Genomic DNA, 16,091 nt, shown 5'->3' on the forward strand with positions numbered 1-16,091 from the left:
GAGGATTGGCTGACCTGGGCAGCCTGACCCTGCCAGCCAGCCCTCCCCAGGTGTGCCTGGCTTGAGGTCAATATAAACACCACTGCAGGCAGCAAGAGCCCCTGCAGCTGTGCCTGACGCCATATTCTCTGCCCCGTCAGCAGTCTCAGGGCTGTGCTGGTGGGAGGGAGTGAGGGGCCACGGCTTTGTGGGTGGCGCGGTGTGAGTGGGGCTCTGCTGGACTTTCTGCAGGAGTTGCCAGGCTGCCACCTGCTAAAGAAGAGGATGTGTCACCCATAGCTTCCGCTGGAATTTCTCCCCGGGCAGAGGTGAGGAAGGAGAAAAGCAGTGGGGGCCGGGACAGGAGGGGTATCTCAGGCAGGGAAATGGAAAGCTTCCAGAAGAGGGCCCGGGGCCAGGACCATCCTGGCTGGCCTGCAGGCACCAAGTCGGCCTGCGTGCTGTTGCTGGTGTGGCTCCACGGCCCTTCCTCTAGGCTTTCAAGTCCTTGTACATATTGAGGTGTTTTACCTGGGAAGGGTGGGAACAGTTCAGCAGCAGCTGGCCTGGGACTCAGCTCACGTTTACTCACAGACGCCTCAGCGCGGTCCCCCAGCTTTGCAATGAGGACGCTCCTGGAGGGGGGGCTGCTGGCTGCATGGGAGTTGATTCCCCACCTCTGACCAACTTCAGAATTGTTTCCCACTGGAGCAAGTGCCCTGATAGGGTTTTCCTCTGTATATCTGGTGGGTTCTGTTTTTTTTTTCTTTTTTTGGTTCAAGGTAGATTTTATTCCTCTTTTATGCATTTATAGATATAAGCATGGAAATAATTCATTCATATAAAGACATCTGTGTGAAGGGAAGAACTATTTTCTGTTTTATTTTTAAATTTTATTTATTTTTTAAACTTTTGAAATTTAATTTTATTTATTTTTTTATACAGCAGGTTATTATTAGTTATCTATTTTATACATATACATGTATACAGGTCAATCCCAATCTCCCAACTCATCCCACAACCACCACCCCATGGCTTCCCCCCCTTGGTGTCCATACGTTTGTTCTCTACCTCTGTGTCTCTATTTCTGCCCTGCAAACCGGTTCATCTGTACCATTTTTCTAGGTTCCACATATATGCATTAATATACAATATTTGTTTTTCTCTTTGTGACTTACTTCACTCTGTATGACAGTCTCTAGATCCATCGACGTCTCTACACATGACCCAGTTTCATTCCTTTGTATGGCTGAGTAATATTCCATTTTATATATGTACCACCTCTTTATCCATTCGTCTGTCTGTGGGCATTTAGGTTGCTTCCATTACCTGGCTATTGTAAATAGAGCTGCAATGAACATTGTGGTCAATGTGTGTTTTTGATTTATGGCTTTGTCTGGGTATATGCCCAGAAGTGGGATTGCTGGATCATATGGTAATTCTATTTTTAGTTTTTTAAGGAACCTCCATACTGTTCTCCATAGTGACTGCATCAATTTACATTCCCAGCAATAGTGGAAGAGGGTTTCTTTTGTCCACACCCTCCCCAGCATTTGTTGTTTGTAGATTTTCTGATGATTCCCATTCTAACAGGTGTGTGGTGATACCTCTTAGTTTTGATTTGCATTTCTCTACTAATTAGTGATGTTGAGCAGCTTTTCATGTGCGTCTTGAGCATCTCTGTGTCTTCTTTGAAGAAATGTCTATTTAGATCTTCTACCCATTTTTGTATTGGGTTGTTTGTTTTTCTAATATTAAACTGCATGAGCTGTTTATATATATTGGAGATTAAACCTTTGTCCATTGATTCGTTTGCAAATATTTCCTCCCATTCTGAGGGTTGCCTTTTTCCATTCCCGTTTTGTAACGAAAGAAAGAAAGAAAAAGAAGCAGAACACAAATGTGCGTAAAATATGCCTCTTGAAACTGTCGTTTTGAAATGTGGACGTCTGTTGGATTTTTTCGTCGATATACGACCCCAGGATTTGTTTTCAGGGCAGGTGTCATTTACAGGCCTGCAATTATTTTGAATATCAACTGACCATTAGCCCTGGGATTAAAGCTGCTGTTGTGTGAAACGGCCACAAGGTGGCAGCAGTTCTCCTTTACCAAACCTGGTTACTAGGGCAACAGAGCCTCAATGGAAGTCGTGTTCTAGGTTGTAATTTAGAATGGAATGTGCCAGGAAAAAGCCCCTTAAGTTTGTCTCACTACTTCTTGTTCGTTTTTTAATTTAATTTTTATTTTTTATCACAGCAAGTTTGATTACAATGTTTGGCTTGTTGTAGGTGTGCACCATGTGGTTCTTTTACACATATACATGTGTCTGTTCTTCCTGGGATCCTTGTCCCATGTACGTTATGACAGAATGTTGAGTACTCTTCTCTTGGTATTCTGTAGGTGTTTGGTGATTATATATTTCACCTGTGTTTGTATATGTCTGTTAACGCCAATATCCTAATGTATCCAATCCTCACGCCTTTCCATTGGTGAACCATAAGTTTGTTTAATGAATCTGTGATTGCCCTTCTCTGTGGAAATATCTTCACTGGTATCAATTTTTCGGTAACACCTATAAGTGATATCATACGATATGTGTCTTTCTCTTTCTGACTTACTACAAGTCACGTGATTACCTCTAGACTCATCTACGGTGCTGCAAATGGCATTGTGTCCTTTTTTCCCTTGGCTAATAGTCTGTCTGTACATGTACCAGTTCTTCTTTGTCCACTCATCTGTTGATGGACTTTTTGGTTGCTTCCGTGTCATGGCTCTTGTAATGCTGCGGCAATGCACATTTGCCTGCCTGTGTCTTTCCAATTCTGTGTTCTTAGGTGATAGGCCCAGGAGTGGGCCTGCTGGATCATATGGTAGCAAAATGTTTACCTTGTAGAGGCACCTCCATTCTGTTCTCATTAGTGGCTCTTACCAGGTTACGTCCCACTTAAAGTTGAGGTTATGCTCTTCTCCACAACATCTTCAGCGTTTATTGTTTGTAGTATTTTTGCTGATGTTTATTCTGACGAGTGTGTGCTGATACCACTTTGTGGTTGGATTTGCATGTGTCTCATAATCCTATGAAATTGAGCTTTTTGGCATGTCCTTTTTTTCTTCAAACTGTGAGTACAGCTTACCTCTTCAAATTGTTTTCGTGAAGTATGTGTGACATTTAGAAATATTTTGGCCATTACAGCCCTCAAGACATTTGGAGGGCAGGTTTCATTTACAGCCCTCCAGTACTGGTGCATATGAAGTGACCCTTAGCACAGGTTTTAAAGCTGCTGTTGCAGGTAACGGCCAGAGGGTGGCAGCATTTCTGCTTTTCCCAATCTGGTAACTAGGGAAACAGACCATCCTGGCAGTGGTGTTCCTCGGTTATATATTAGAGTGGAATGTGCCCCCAAAAGCTGATGTCTCCTTACTTATGTTTGTTTTATAAATTGAATTTATATTTTTTTATTGGAGTCATATTCCATTGTGTACACGGACCAATTCTTTGTGCATTCCTCTGTGGATGGACATTTTTATAGCTTCCAAGTGTTGGCTATGGTAAATATTGCTGGAGTGCAGGATTGCCAGCGTGTGTCTTTTTTTTTTTTTTTTGCGGTACGTGGGTCTCTCACTGCCGTGGACCCTCCCATTGCAGAGCACAGGCTCCGGACGCGCAGGCCCAGCAGCCATAGCTCACGGTACCAGCCGCTCCTTGGCATGTGGGATCTTCCCGAACCGGGGCATGAACCCGTGTCCCCTGCATTGGCAGGCCGACTCTCAACCAGTGTGCCACCAGTGAAGCCCAGCCTGTGACTTTTTGATTCTCATCCCCTCAGGCGTCAGGCCCAGCAGTGGGTATGCTTGATTGGATGGTAGCTCAGTATTTACCTTTACAAGGCACCTCATTTTTGCTTTCATTACTGGCTCTTACTGTGTCCCACGTTGAACCAAGGGTAGGCATTTCTCCAAAACCCCTTCAGCATTTATTGTTTGCAGAATTTTTGCTGATGGCCATTCTGACTTGTGTGAGCTGATAGGTTTTTGTAATTTGGATTTGCGTATCTTTAATCATTCCTAATGTTCAGCATTTTTCCATGCGTTTTTAAATTTCTGGTACAGAAAAACAGAAAAAAAAACGGAGAGTACAATTAACCTTTTGAAATTGTATTCTTGGATGGTTGCCCTCTTTTGAATTTTTTGGTCAATTTTCGACCCCAGGATTGTTTTTGAGGGCAGGTGTCATTCACAGGCCTGCAATGAGTGTGAATATTTAGTTTAAATATTTAAAGCACTGGGTTTAAAGCTGCTGTTGTGGGAAATGGCCACAAGGCGGCAGCCTTTCTCCATTCCCAAATCTGGTTACTAGGGCAGCAGAGCCTTTCTGGGACCAATGGAATACAGAAGAAGGTATCACTGAAGTCTAATTCAGAATAGCATGTCCTGGTGGATGGTAGAATGACCAGCAGGGTGTAGGAATTAGGAACTACTGGATGTATATCCTCGGTGGCTTCACTGACTGTCCTGACATCCTTTACCAGGTCCCCAGCAGCCCACGGGGCTCTCGTGGTCAGGGCAATCCCAGGTTATGGAGCTCACCTGCGCAACTACCCAGCAGCCCATGGGGCTCTCCTGGTCAGGCCCCTCCCAGGATATGGGGCTCACCTGGGCAGGTCCCCAGCAGCCCATGGGGCTCTCATGGTCAGGCCACTCCCAGGTTATGGAGCTCACGTGTGCAACTACCCAGCAGCCCATGGGGCTCTCGTGGTCAGACCCCTCCCAGGATACGGAGCTCCCCTGGGCAGGTACCACGGCAGGGCTGGGCACACAGGAACCATGCACATAGCCCTCATTTCAGAGCACGCCAGATCGCCTGTCACTCGGAGCTGACACAGAGCACCTGAGAGCAGGACTTGAACTAACAAACAGCAGCTCCGACAGGTCTGTGACCCTGGGCATCACTCTGAGCGGCCTCCCTCTGCCTGGTCTTCCAGAGACTTCCACTGCAGCCGGGGCACCAGGCCTCTGTCTCCACCCATCACCCCTCCTCTCCCTGACTCCTGAGTTCCTCTCATTAGGAGAGGCGGAGGGTCTTCTTGAAGTTGTCTCCCACTCACGAGCCAGATAAAATGATTAGAAAACAAGCCGGAGCTGCAGCCCCTTGTCTCTCCTGAGTCTCAGGACCTGGCCGGTTCAGCGAGGTCCATTTTCTGCAATGTGAGCCCCTGAGGGGTGAGGATTGGCTGACCTGGGCAGCCTGACCCTGCCAGCCAGCCCTCCCCAGGTGTGCCTGGCTTGAGGTCAATATAAACACCACTGCAGGCAGCAAGAGCCCCTGCAGCTGTGCCTGACGCCATATTCTCTGCCCCGTCAGCAGTCTCAGGGCTGTGCTGGTGGGAGGGAGTGAGGGGCCACGGCTTTGTGGGTGGCGCGGTGTGAGTGGGGCTCTGCTGGACTTTCTGCAGGAGTTGCCAGGCTGCCACCTGCTAAAGAAGAGGATGTGTCACCCATAGCTTCCGCTGGAATTTCTCCCCGGGCAGAGGTGAGGAAGGAGAAAAGCAGTGGGGGCCGGGACAGGAGGGGTATCTCAGGCAGGGAAATGGAAAGCTTCCAGAAGAGGGCCCGGGGCCAGGACCATCCTGGCTGGCCTGCAGGCACCAAGTCGGCCTGCGTGCTGTTGCTGGTGTGGCTCCACGGCCCTTCCTCTAGGCTTTCAAGTCCTTGTACATATTGAGGTGTTTTACCTGGGAAGGGTGGGAACAGTTCAGCAGCAGCTGGCCTGGGACTCAGCTCACGTTTACTCACAGACGCCTCAGCGCGGTCCCCCAGCTTTGCAATGAGGACGCTCCTGGAGGGGGTGCTGCTGGCTGCATGGGAGTTGATTCCCCACCTCTGACCAACTTCAGAATTGTTTCCCACTGGAGCAAGTGCCCTGATAGGGTTTTCCTCTGTATATCTGGTGGGTTCTGTTTTTTTTTTTCTTTTTTTGGTTCAAGGTAGATTTTATTCCTCTTTTATGCATTTATAGATATAAGCATGGAAATAATTCATTCATATAAATACATCTGTGTGAAGGGAAGAACTATTTTCTGTTTTATTTTTAAATTTTATTTATTTTTTAAACTTTTGAAATTTAATTTTATTTATTTTTTTATACAGCAGGTTATTATTAGTTATCTATTTTATACATATACATGTATACAGGTCAATCCCAATCTCCCAACTCATCCCACAACCACCACCCCATGGCTTCCCCCCCTTGGTGTCCATACGTTTGTTCTCTACCTCTGTGTCTCTATTTCTGCCCTGCAAACCGGTTCATCTGTACCATTTTTCTAGGTTCCACATATATGCATTAATATACAATATTTGTTTTTCTCTTTGTGACTTACTTCACTCTGTATGACAGTCTCTAGATCCATCGACGTCTCTACACATGACCCAGTTTCATTCCTTTGTATGGCTGAGTAATATTCCATTTTATATATGTACCACCTCTTTATCCATTCGTCTGTCTGTGGGCATTTAGGTTGCTTCCATTACCTGGCTATTGTAAATAGAGCTGCAATGAACATTGTGGTCAATGTGTGTTTTTGATTTATGGCTTTGTCTGGGTATATGCCCAGAAGTGGGATTGCTGGATCATATGGTAATTCTATTTTTAGTTTTTTAAGGAACCTCCATACTGTTCTCCATAGTGACTGCATCAATTTACATTCCCAGCAATAGTGGAAGAGGGTTTCTTTTGTCCACACCCTCCCCAGCATTTGTTGTTTGTAGATTTTCTGATGATTCCCATTCTAACAGGTGTGTGGTGATACCTCTTAGTTTTGATTTGCATTTCTCTACTAATTAGTGATGTTGAGCAGCTTTTCATGTGCGTCTTGACCATCTCTGTGTCTTCTTTGAAGAAATGTCTATTTAGATCTTCTACCCATTTTTGTATTGGGTTGTTTGTTTTTCTAATATTAAACTGCATGAGCTGTTTATATATATTGGAGATTAAACCTTTGTCCATTGATTCATTTGCAAATATTTCCTCCCATTCTGAGGGTTGCCTTTTTCCATTCCCGTTTTGTAACGAAAGAAAGAAAGAAAAAGAAGCAGAACACAAATGTGCGTAAAATATGCCTCTTGAAACTGTCGTTTTGAAATGTGGACGTCTGTTGGATTTTTTCGTCGATATACGACCCCAGGATTTGTTTTCAGGGCAGGTGTCATTTACAGGCCTGCAATTATTTTGAATATCAACTGACCATTAGCCCTGGGATTAAAGCTGCTGTTGTGTGAAACGGCCACAAGGTGGCAGCAGTTCTCCTTTACCAAACCTGGTTACTAGGGCAACAGAGCCTCAATGGAAGTCGTGTTCTAGGTTGTAATTTAGAATGGAATGTGCCAGGAAAAAGCCCCTTAAGTTTGTCTCACTACTTCTTGTTCGTTTTTTAATTTAATTTTTATTTTTTATCACAGCAAGTTTGATTACAATGTTTGGCTTGTTGTAGGTGTGCACCATGTGGTTCTTTTACACATATACATGTGTCTGTTCTTCCTGGGATCCTTGTCCCATGTACGTTATGACAGAATGTTGAGTACTCTTCTCTTGGTATTCTGTAGGTGTTTGGTGATTATATATTTCACCTGTGTTTGTATATGTCTGTTAACGCCAATATCCTAATGTATCCAATCCTCACGCCTTTCCATTGGTGAACCATAAGTTTGTTTAATGAATCTGTGATTGCCCTTCTCTGTGGAAATATCTTCACTGGTATCAATTTTTCGGTAACACCTATAAGTGATATCATACAATATGTGTCTTTCTCTTTCTGACTTACTACAAGTCACGTGATTACCTCTAGACTCATCTACGGTGCTGCAAATGGCATTGTGTCCTTTTTTCCCTTGGCTAATAGTCTGTCTGTACATGTACCAGTTCTTCTTTGTCCACTCATCTGTTGATGGACTTTTTGGTTGCTTCCGTGTCATGGCTCTTGTAATGCTGCGGCAATGCACATTTGCCTGCCTGTGTCTTTCCAATTCTGTGTTCTTAGGTGATAGGCCCAGGAGTGGGCCTGCTGGATCATATGGTAGCAAAATGTTTACCTTGTAGAGGCACCTCCATTCTGTTCTCATTAGTGGCTCTTACCAGGTTACGTCCCACTTAAAGTTGAGGTTATGCTCTTCTCCACAACATCTTCAGCGTTTATTGTTTGTAGTATTTTTGCTGATGTTTATTCTGACGAGTGTGTGCTGATACCACTTTGTGGTTGGATTTGCATGTGTCTCATAATCCTTTGAAATTGAGCTTTTTGGCATGTCCTTTTTTTTTTTTTTTTTGCGGTATGCGGGCCTCTCACTGTTGTGGCCTCCCCCGTTGCGGAGCACAGGCTCCGGACGCGCAGGCTCCGGACGCGCAGGCTCAGCGGCCATGGCTCACAGGCCCAGCCGCTCCGCGGCATATGGGATCCTCCCAGACCGGGGCACGAACCCGTATCCCCTGCATCGGCAGGCGGACTCTCAACCACTTGCGCCACCAGGGAGGCCCGGCATGTCCTTTTTTTCTTCAAACTGTGAGTATAGCTTACCTCTTCAAATTGTTTTCGTGAAGTATGTGTGACATTTAGAAATATTTTGGCCATTACAGCCCTCAAGACATTTGGAGGGCAGGTTTCATTTACAGCCCTCCAGTACTGGTGCATATGAAGTGACCCTTAGCACAGGTTTTAAAGCTGCTGTTGCAGGTAACGGCCAGAGGGTGGCAGCATTTCTGCTTTTCCCAATCTGGTAACTAGGGAAACAGACCATCCTGGCAGTGGTGTTCCTCGGTTATATATTAGAGTGGAATGTGCCCCCAAAAGCTGATGTCTCCTTACTTATGTTTGTTTTATAAATTGAATTTATATTTTTTTATTGGAGTCATATTCCATTGTGTACACGGACCACTTCTTCTTTGTGCCTTCCTCTGTGGATGGACATTTTTATAGCTTCCAAGTGTTGGCTATGGTAAATATTGCTGGAGTGCAGGATTGCCAGCCTGTGTCTTTTTTTTTTTTTTGCGGTACGTGGGCCTCTCACTGCCGTGGACCCTCCCATTGCAGAGCACAGGCTCCGGACATGCAGGCCCAGCCGCCATAGCTCACGGGACCAGCCGCTCCGCGGCATGTGGGATCTTCCCGAACTGGGGCATGAACCCATGTCCCCTGCATTGGCAGGCAGACTCTCAACCACTGTGCCACCAGTGAAGCCCAGCCTGTGTCTTTTTGATTCTCATCCCCTCAGGCGTCAGGCCCAGCAGTGGGTATGCTTGATTGGATGGTAGCTCAGTATTTGCCTTTACAAGGCACCTCATTTTTGCTTTCATTACTGGCTCTTACTGTGTCCCACGTTGAACCAAGTGTAGGCATTTCTCCAAAACCCCTTCAGCATTTATTGTTTGCAGAATTTTTGCTGATGGCCATTCTGACTGGTGTGAGCTGATAGGTTTTTTGTAATTTGGATTTGCATGTCTTTAATTATTACTAGTGTTCATCATTTCTCCACGCCTTTTTAAATTTCTGTTAAAAAAAACAGAAAAAAAACGGAGAGTACAATTAACCTCTTGAAATTGTATTCTTGGATGGTTGCCCTCTTTTGAATTTTTTGGTCAATTTTCGACCCCAGGATTGTTTTTGAGGGCAGGTGTCATTCACAGGCCTGCAATGAGTGTGAATATTTAGTGAGCATTAGCACTGGGTTTAAATCTGCTGTTGTGGGAAACGGCCACAAGGCGGCAGCCTTTCTCCATTCCCAAATCTGGTTACTAGGGCAGCAGAGCCTTTCTGGGACCAATCGAATACAGAAGAAGGCATCACTGAAGTCTAATTCAGAATAGCATGTCCTGGTGGATGGTAGAATGACCAGCAGGGTGTAGGAATTAGAAACTACTGGATGTATATCCTCGGTGGCTTCACTGACTGTCCTGACATCCTTTACCAGGTCCCCAGCAGCCCACGGGGCTCTCGTGGTCAGGGCAATCCCAGGTTATGGAGCTCACCTGCGCAACTACCCAGCAGCCCATGGGGCTCTCCTGGTCAGGCCCCTCCCAGGATATGGGGCTCACCTGGGCAGGTCCCCAGCAGCCCACGGGGCTCTCATGGTCAGGCCACTCCCAGGTTATGGAGCTCACGTGTGCAACTACCCAGCAGCCCATGGGGCACTCCTGGGCAGGTCCCCAGCAGCCCACAGGGCTCTCATGGTCAGGCCACTCCCAGGTTATGGAGCTCACGTGTGCAACTACCCAGCAGCCCATGGGGCTCTCGTGGTCAGACCCTTCCCAGGATACGGAGCTCCCCTGGGCAGGTACCACGGCACGGCTGGGCACACAGGAACCGTGCACATAGCCCTCATTTCAGAGCACGCCAGATCGCCTGTCACTCGGAGCTGACACAGAGCACCTGAGAGCAGGACTTGAACTAACAAACAGCAGCTCTGACAGGTCTGTGACCCTGGGCATCACTCTGAGCGGCCTCCCTCTGCCTGGTCTTCCAGAGACTTCCACTGCAGCCGGGGCACCAGGCCTCTGTCTCCACCCATCACCCCTCCTCTCCCTGACTCCTGGGTTCCTCTCATTAGGAGAGGCGGAGGGTCTTCTTGAAGTTGTCTCCCACTCACGAGCCAGATAAAATGATTAGAAAACAAGCCGGAGCTGCAGCCCCTTGTCTTTCCTGAGTCTCAGGACCTGGCCGGTTCAGCGAGGTCCATTTTCTGCAATGTGAGCCCCTGAGGGGTGAGGATTGGCTGACCTGGGCAGCCTGACCCTGCCAGCCAGCCCTCCCCAGGTGTGCCTGGCTTGAGGTCAATATAAACACCACTGCAGGCAGCAAGAGCCCCTGCAGCTGTGCCTGACGCCATATTCTCTGCCCCGTCAGCAGTCTCGGGGCTGTGCTGGTGGGAGGGAGTGAGGGGCCAAGGCTTTGTGGGTGGCCCGGTGTGAGTGGGGCTCTGCTGGACTTTCTGCAGGAGTTGCCAGGCTGCCACCTGCTAAAGAAGAGTGTGTCACCCATACCTTCTGCTGGAATTTCTCCCCGGGCAGAGGTGAGGAAGGAGAAAAGCAGTGGGGGCCGGGACAGGAGGGGTATCTCAGGCAGGGAAATGGAAAGCTTCCAGAAGAGGGCCCGGGGCCAGGACCATCCTGGCTGGCCTGCAGGCACCAAGTCGGCCTGCGTGCTGTTGCTGGTGTGGCTCCACAGCCCTTCCTCTAGGCTTTCAAGTCCTTGTACATATTGAGGTGTTTTACCTGGGAAGGGTGGGAACAGTTCAGCAGCAGCTGGCCTGGGACTCAGCTCACGTTTACTCACAGACGCCTCAGCGCGGTCCCCCAGGTTTGCAATGAGGACGCTCCTGGAGGGGGGGCTGCTGGCTGCATGGGAGTTGATTCCCCACCTCTGACCAACTTCAGAATTGTTTCCCACTGGAGCAAGTGCCCTGATAGGGTTTTCCTCTGTATATCTGGTGGGTTCTGTTTTTTTTTCTTTTTTGGTTCAAGGTAGATCTTATTCCTCTTTTATGCATTTATAGATATAAGCATGGAAATAATTCATTCATATAAATACATCTGTGTGAAGGGAAGAACTATTTTCTGTTTTATTGTTAAATTTTATTTATTTTTTAAACTTTTGAAATTTAATTTTATTTATTTTTTTATACAGCAGGTTATTATTAGTTATCTATTTTATACATATACATGTATACAGGTCAATCCCAATCTCCCAACTCATCCCACAACCACCACCCCATTGCTCCCCCCCCTTGGTGTCCATACGTTTGTTCTCTACCTCTGTGTCTCTATTTCTGCCCTGCAAACCGGTTCATCTGTACCATTTTTCTAGGTTCCACATATATGCATTAATATACAATATTTGTTTTTCTCTTTGTGACTTACTTCACTCTGTATGACAGTCTCTAGATCCATTGACGTCTCTACAAATGACCCAGTTTCATTCCTTTGTATGGCTGAGTAATATTCCATTTTATATATGTACCACCTCTTTATCCATTCGTCTGTCTGTGGGCATTTAGGTTGCTTCCATTACCTGGCTATTGTAAATAGAGCTGCAATGAACATTGTGGTCAATGTGTGTTTTTGATTTATGGCTTTGTCTGGGTATATGCCCAGAAGTGGGATTGCTGGATCATATGGTAATTCTATTTTTAGTTTTTTAAGGAACCTCCATACTGTTCTCCATAGTGACTGCATCAATTTACATTCCCAGCAATAGTGGAAGAGGGTTCCCTTTGTCCACACCCTCCCCAGCATTTGTTGTTTGTAGATTTTCTGATGATGCCCATTCTAACAGGTGTGTGGTGATACCTCCTTGACGTTTTGATTTGCATTTCTCTAATAATTAGTGATGTTGAGCAGCTTTTCATGTGCGTCTTGGCCATCTCTGTGTCTTCTTTGAAGAAATGTCTATTTAGATCTTCTACCCAATTTTGTATTGGGTTGTTTGTCTTTTTATTATTAAGCTGCATGAGCTGTTTATATATATTGGAGATTAAACCTTTGTCCATTGATTCGTTTGCAAATATTTCCTCCCACTCTGAGGGTTGCCGTTTTCCATTCCCGTTTTGTAACAAAACAAATAAAGAAAAAGAAGCAGAACACAAATGTGCGTAAAATATGCCTCTTGAAACTGTCGTTTCGAAATATGGACGTCTGTTGCACTTTTTGGTCGATATACGACCCCAGGATTTGTTTTCAGGGCAGGTGTCATTTACAGGCCTGCAATTATTTTGAATATGAACTGACCATTAGCCCTGGGATTAAAGCTGCTGTTGTGTGAAACGGCCACAAGGTGGCAGCAGATCTACTTTACCAAATCTGGTTAGTAGGGCAACAGAGCCTCAATGGAAGTCGTGTTCTAGGCTGTAATTTAGAATGGAATGTGCCAGGAAAAAGCCCCTTATGTTTGTCTCACTGCTTCTTGTTCGTTTTTTTAATTTAATTTTTATTTTTTATCACAGCATGTTTGATTACAATGTTTGGCTTGCTGTAGGTGTGCACCATGTTGTTCTTTTACACAAATACATATGTGTGTTCTTCCTGGGATCCTTGTCCCATGTACGTTATGACAGAATGTTGAGTAGTCTTCTCTTGGTATTCTGTAGGTGTTTGGTGATTATATATTTCACCTGTGTTTGTATATGTCTGTTAACCCCAATATCCTAATGTATCCAATCCTCACGCCTTTCCATTGGTGAACCATAAGTTTGTTTAATGGATCTGTGATTACCCTTCTCTGTGGAAATATCTTCACTGCTATCAATTTTTCGGTAACACCTATAAGTGATATCATACGATATGTGTCTCTTTTTTTCTGAATTAGTACAAGTCGCGAGACTACCTCTAGACTCATCTTCGATGCTGCACATGGCATTGTGTCCTTTTTACCCTTGGCTAATATTCCCTCTGTACATGTACCAGTTCTTCTTTGTCCACTCACGTGTTGATGGACTTTTTGGTTGCTTCCATGTCTTGGCTATTGTAATACAGCGGCAATGCACATTTGCCTGCCTGTGTCTTTCCAATTCTGTCTTTTTAGGTTATAGGCCCAGGAGTGGGCCTGCTGGATCATACAGTAGCAAAATGTTTAATTTACAGAGGCACCTCCATTCTGTTCTCATTAGTGGCTCTTACCGGTTACGTCCCTGTTAAAGTTGAGGGTATGCACTTCTCCACAACACCTTCAGCATTTACTGTTTGTAGTGTTTTTTTGCTGATGTATATTCTGACCAGTGTGAGCTGATATACCTCTTTGTGGTTGGATTTGCATGCATCTCATAAACCCTTCAAACAGAGCTTTCTGGCATGTCCTTTTTTCTTCAAACTGTGAGTACAGCTTACTTCTTCAAATTGTTTTCGTGACGTATGTGTGACATTTAGAAATATTTTGGCCATTACCTCCCTTAAGACATCTTGTGGGCAGGTTTCATTTACAGCCCTCCAGTACTGGTGCATATGAAGTGACCCTTAGCACAGGTTTTAAAGCTGCTGTTGCAGGTAACGGCCAGAGGGCGGCAGCATTTCTGCTTTTCCCAATCTGGTAACTAGGGAAACAGACCTTCCTGGCAGTGGTGTTCCTCGGTAATATATTAGAGAGGAATGTGCCCGGATAAACCCCCAAATGCTGATGTCTCCTTACTTATGTTTGTTTTCTAAATTGAATTTATATTTTTTATTGGAGTCATATTCCATTGTGTACATGGACCACTTCTTCTTGGTGCATTCCTCTGTTGATGGACATTTTCGTAGCTTCCAAGTGTTGTCTATGGTAAATATTGCTGGAGTGCAGGATTTTCAGCCTGTATCTTTTTTTATGGTTTTGATTTCTTTTGCGGTACGTGGGCCTCTCACTGCGGTGGGCCCTCCCGTTGCAGAGCAGAGGCTCCGGATGCACAGGCCCAGCAGCCATAGCTCACGGGACCAGCCTCTCCACGGCATGTGGGATATTCCCGGACAGGGGCACGAACCCGTGGTTCCTGCATCGGCGGTGGACCCTAAACCCATGCACCACCAGTGAAGCTCAGCCGGTTTATTTTTTTATTTTTATTTTTTGTGGTACGCGGGCCTCTCACTGTTGTGGCCTATCCCGTCATGGAACACAGGCTCTGGATGCGCAGGCTCAGCAGCCATGGCTCACGGGCCCAGCCGCTCCGCGTCATGTGGGATCTTCCCGGACTGGGGCACCAACCCGTGTCCCCTGCATCGGCAGGCGGACTCTGAACCTCTGCGCCACCAGGGAAGCCCAGACTGTTTATTTTTGATTCTCATCCTGTCAGGCGATAGGCCCAGCAGTGGGTATGCTTGATTGAATGGTAGCTCAGTATTTACCTTTCCAAGGCACCTCCTTTGTGTTTTCCTTACTGGCTCTTACCATGTCCCACGTTGAACCAAGGGTAGGCATTTCTCCTCAAACCCTTCAGCATTTACTGTTTGCAGACTTTTTGCTGATGGCCATTCTGACTGGTGTGAGCTGATAGGTTTTTGGTAATTTGGATTTGCATGCCTTGAATTATTCCTAGTGTTCAGCATTTTCCACGCCTTTTTAAAATTCTGTTAAAATACCAGAAAAAAACAGAGAGTGCAATTAACCTCTTGAAATTGTCTTCTTGAAAGGTTGCCCTCTTTTGAATTTTTTGGTCAAGTTTCGAACCCAGGATTGTTTTTGAGGGCAGCTGTCATTCATAGGCCTCTAATGAGTGTGAATATTTAGTGAGCATTGGCACTGGGTTTAAAGCTGCTGTTTTGGGAAACGGCCACAAGGCGGCAACATTTCTCCATTCCCAAATCTGGTTACTAGGGCAGCAGAGCCTTTCTGGAAGTCCTGTTCCTAGGTTGTAAATTAAAATGGAATGTGCCAGGAGAAACCCCAATAAGTTTATGTCACATTACTTCTTGTTTTAGTTTTTTAATCGGGGTAGTGATTAGAATACTGTTTGTCCTCAGTGTACACAATCTGGTTCATTTGTGCATATCATATATATATACATATATATATATATTCATGTACAGAGCCACTTCCCATGTAAATTATTGCAGAGTGTTCCATAGACATACCTTGCTATATGGTCGGTCTTTCTGTTATATGTATTTAATAGGTATTTGTACATGTATGGTAACCCTAATCTTAATTTTTCCATTCCCCCCACCTGTCCTTTTAGATAAGGATAGTTTGTTTTCTAAGCCTGTGAGTGTCTTTCTCTGTGGAAATATGTTCATTTGTGTCAGTTGTTAGATAACGCCTATAAGTGATATCATAGGATATGTCTTTTGCTTTCCGACTTACCTCATGTTCTGTGATTATCTCTAGGCTCATCTATGGTGCCTCAAAGAGCAGTGTTTCATTGTTTTCCATGGCTAATATTCCATTGTGTACATGGACCACTTCTTTTTCCTCTCGTCTGGTGATGGACCTTTTGGTTGCTTCCGTGTCTTGGCTATTGTGAAAATTCATGCAGTGCAGCTGTTGAAGCCTGTTCCTTCCCGACTCTGGACTTCTCAGGTGAGAGTCTCAGCGGTGGGCCTGCTGAATGGAATGGTGGCTCAATTTTTACGTTGAAACACAGCTCCTTTCTGTTCTCATTATTGG

The sequence above is a fragment of the Mesoplodon densirostris genome, chromosome X (genome assembly GCF_025265405.1).
Source record: "Mesoplodon densirostris isolate mMesDen1 chromosome X, mMesDen1 primary haplotype, whole genome shotgun sequence".
Taxonomy (NCBI): Eukaryota; Metazoa; Chordata; class Mammalia; order Artiodactyla; family Ziphiidae; genus Mesoplodon; species Mesoplodon densirostris.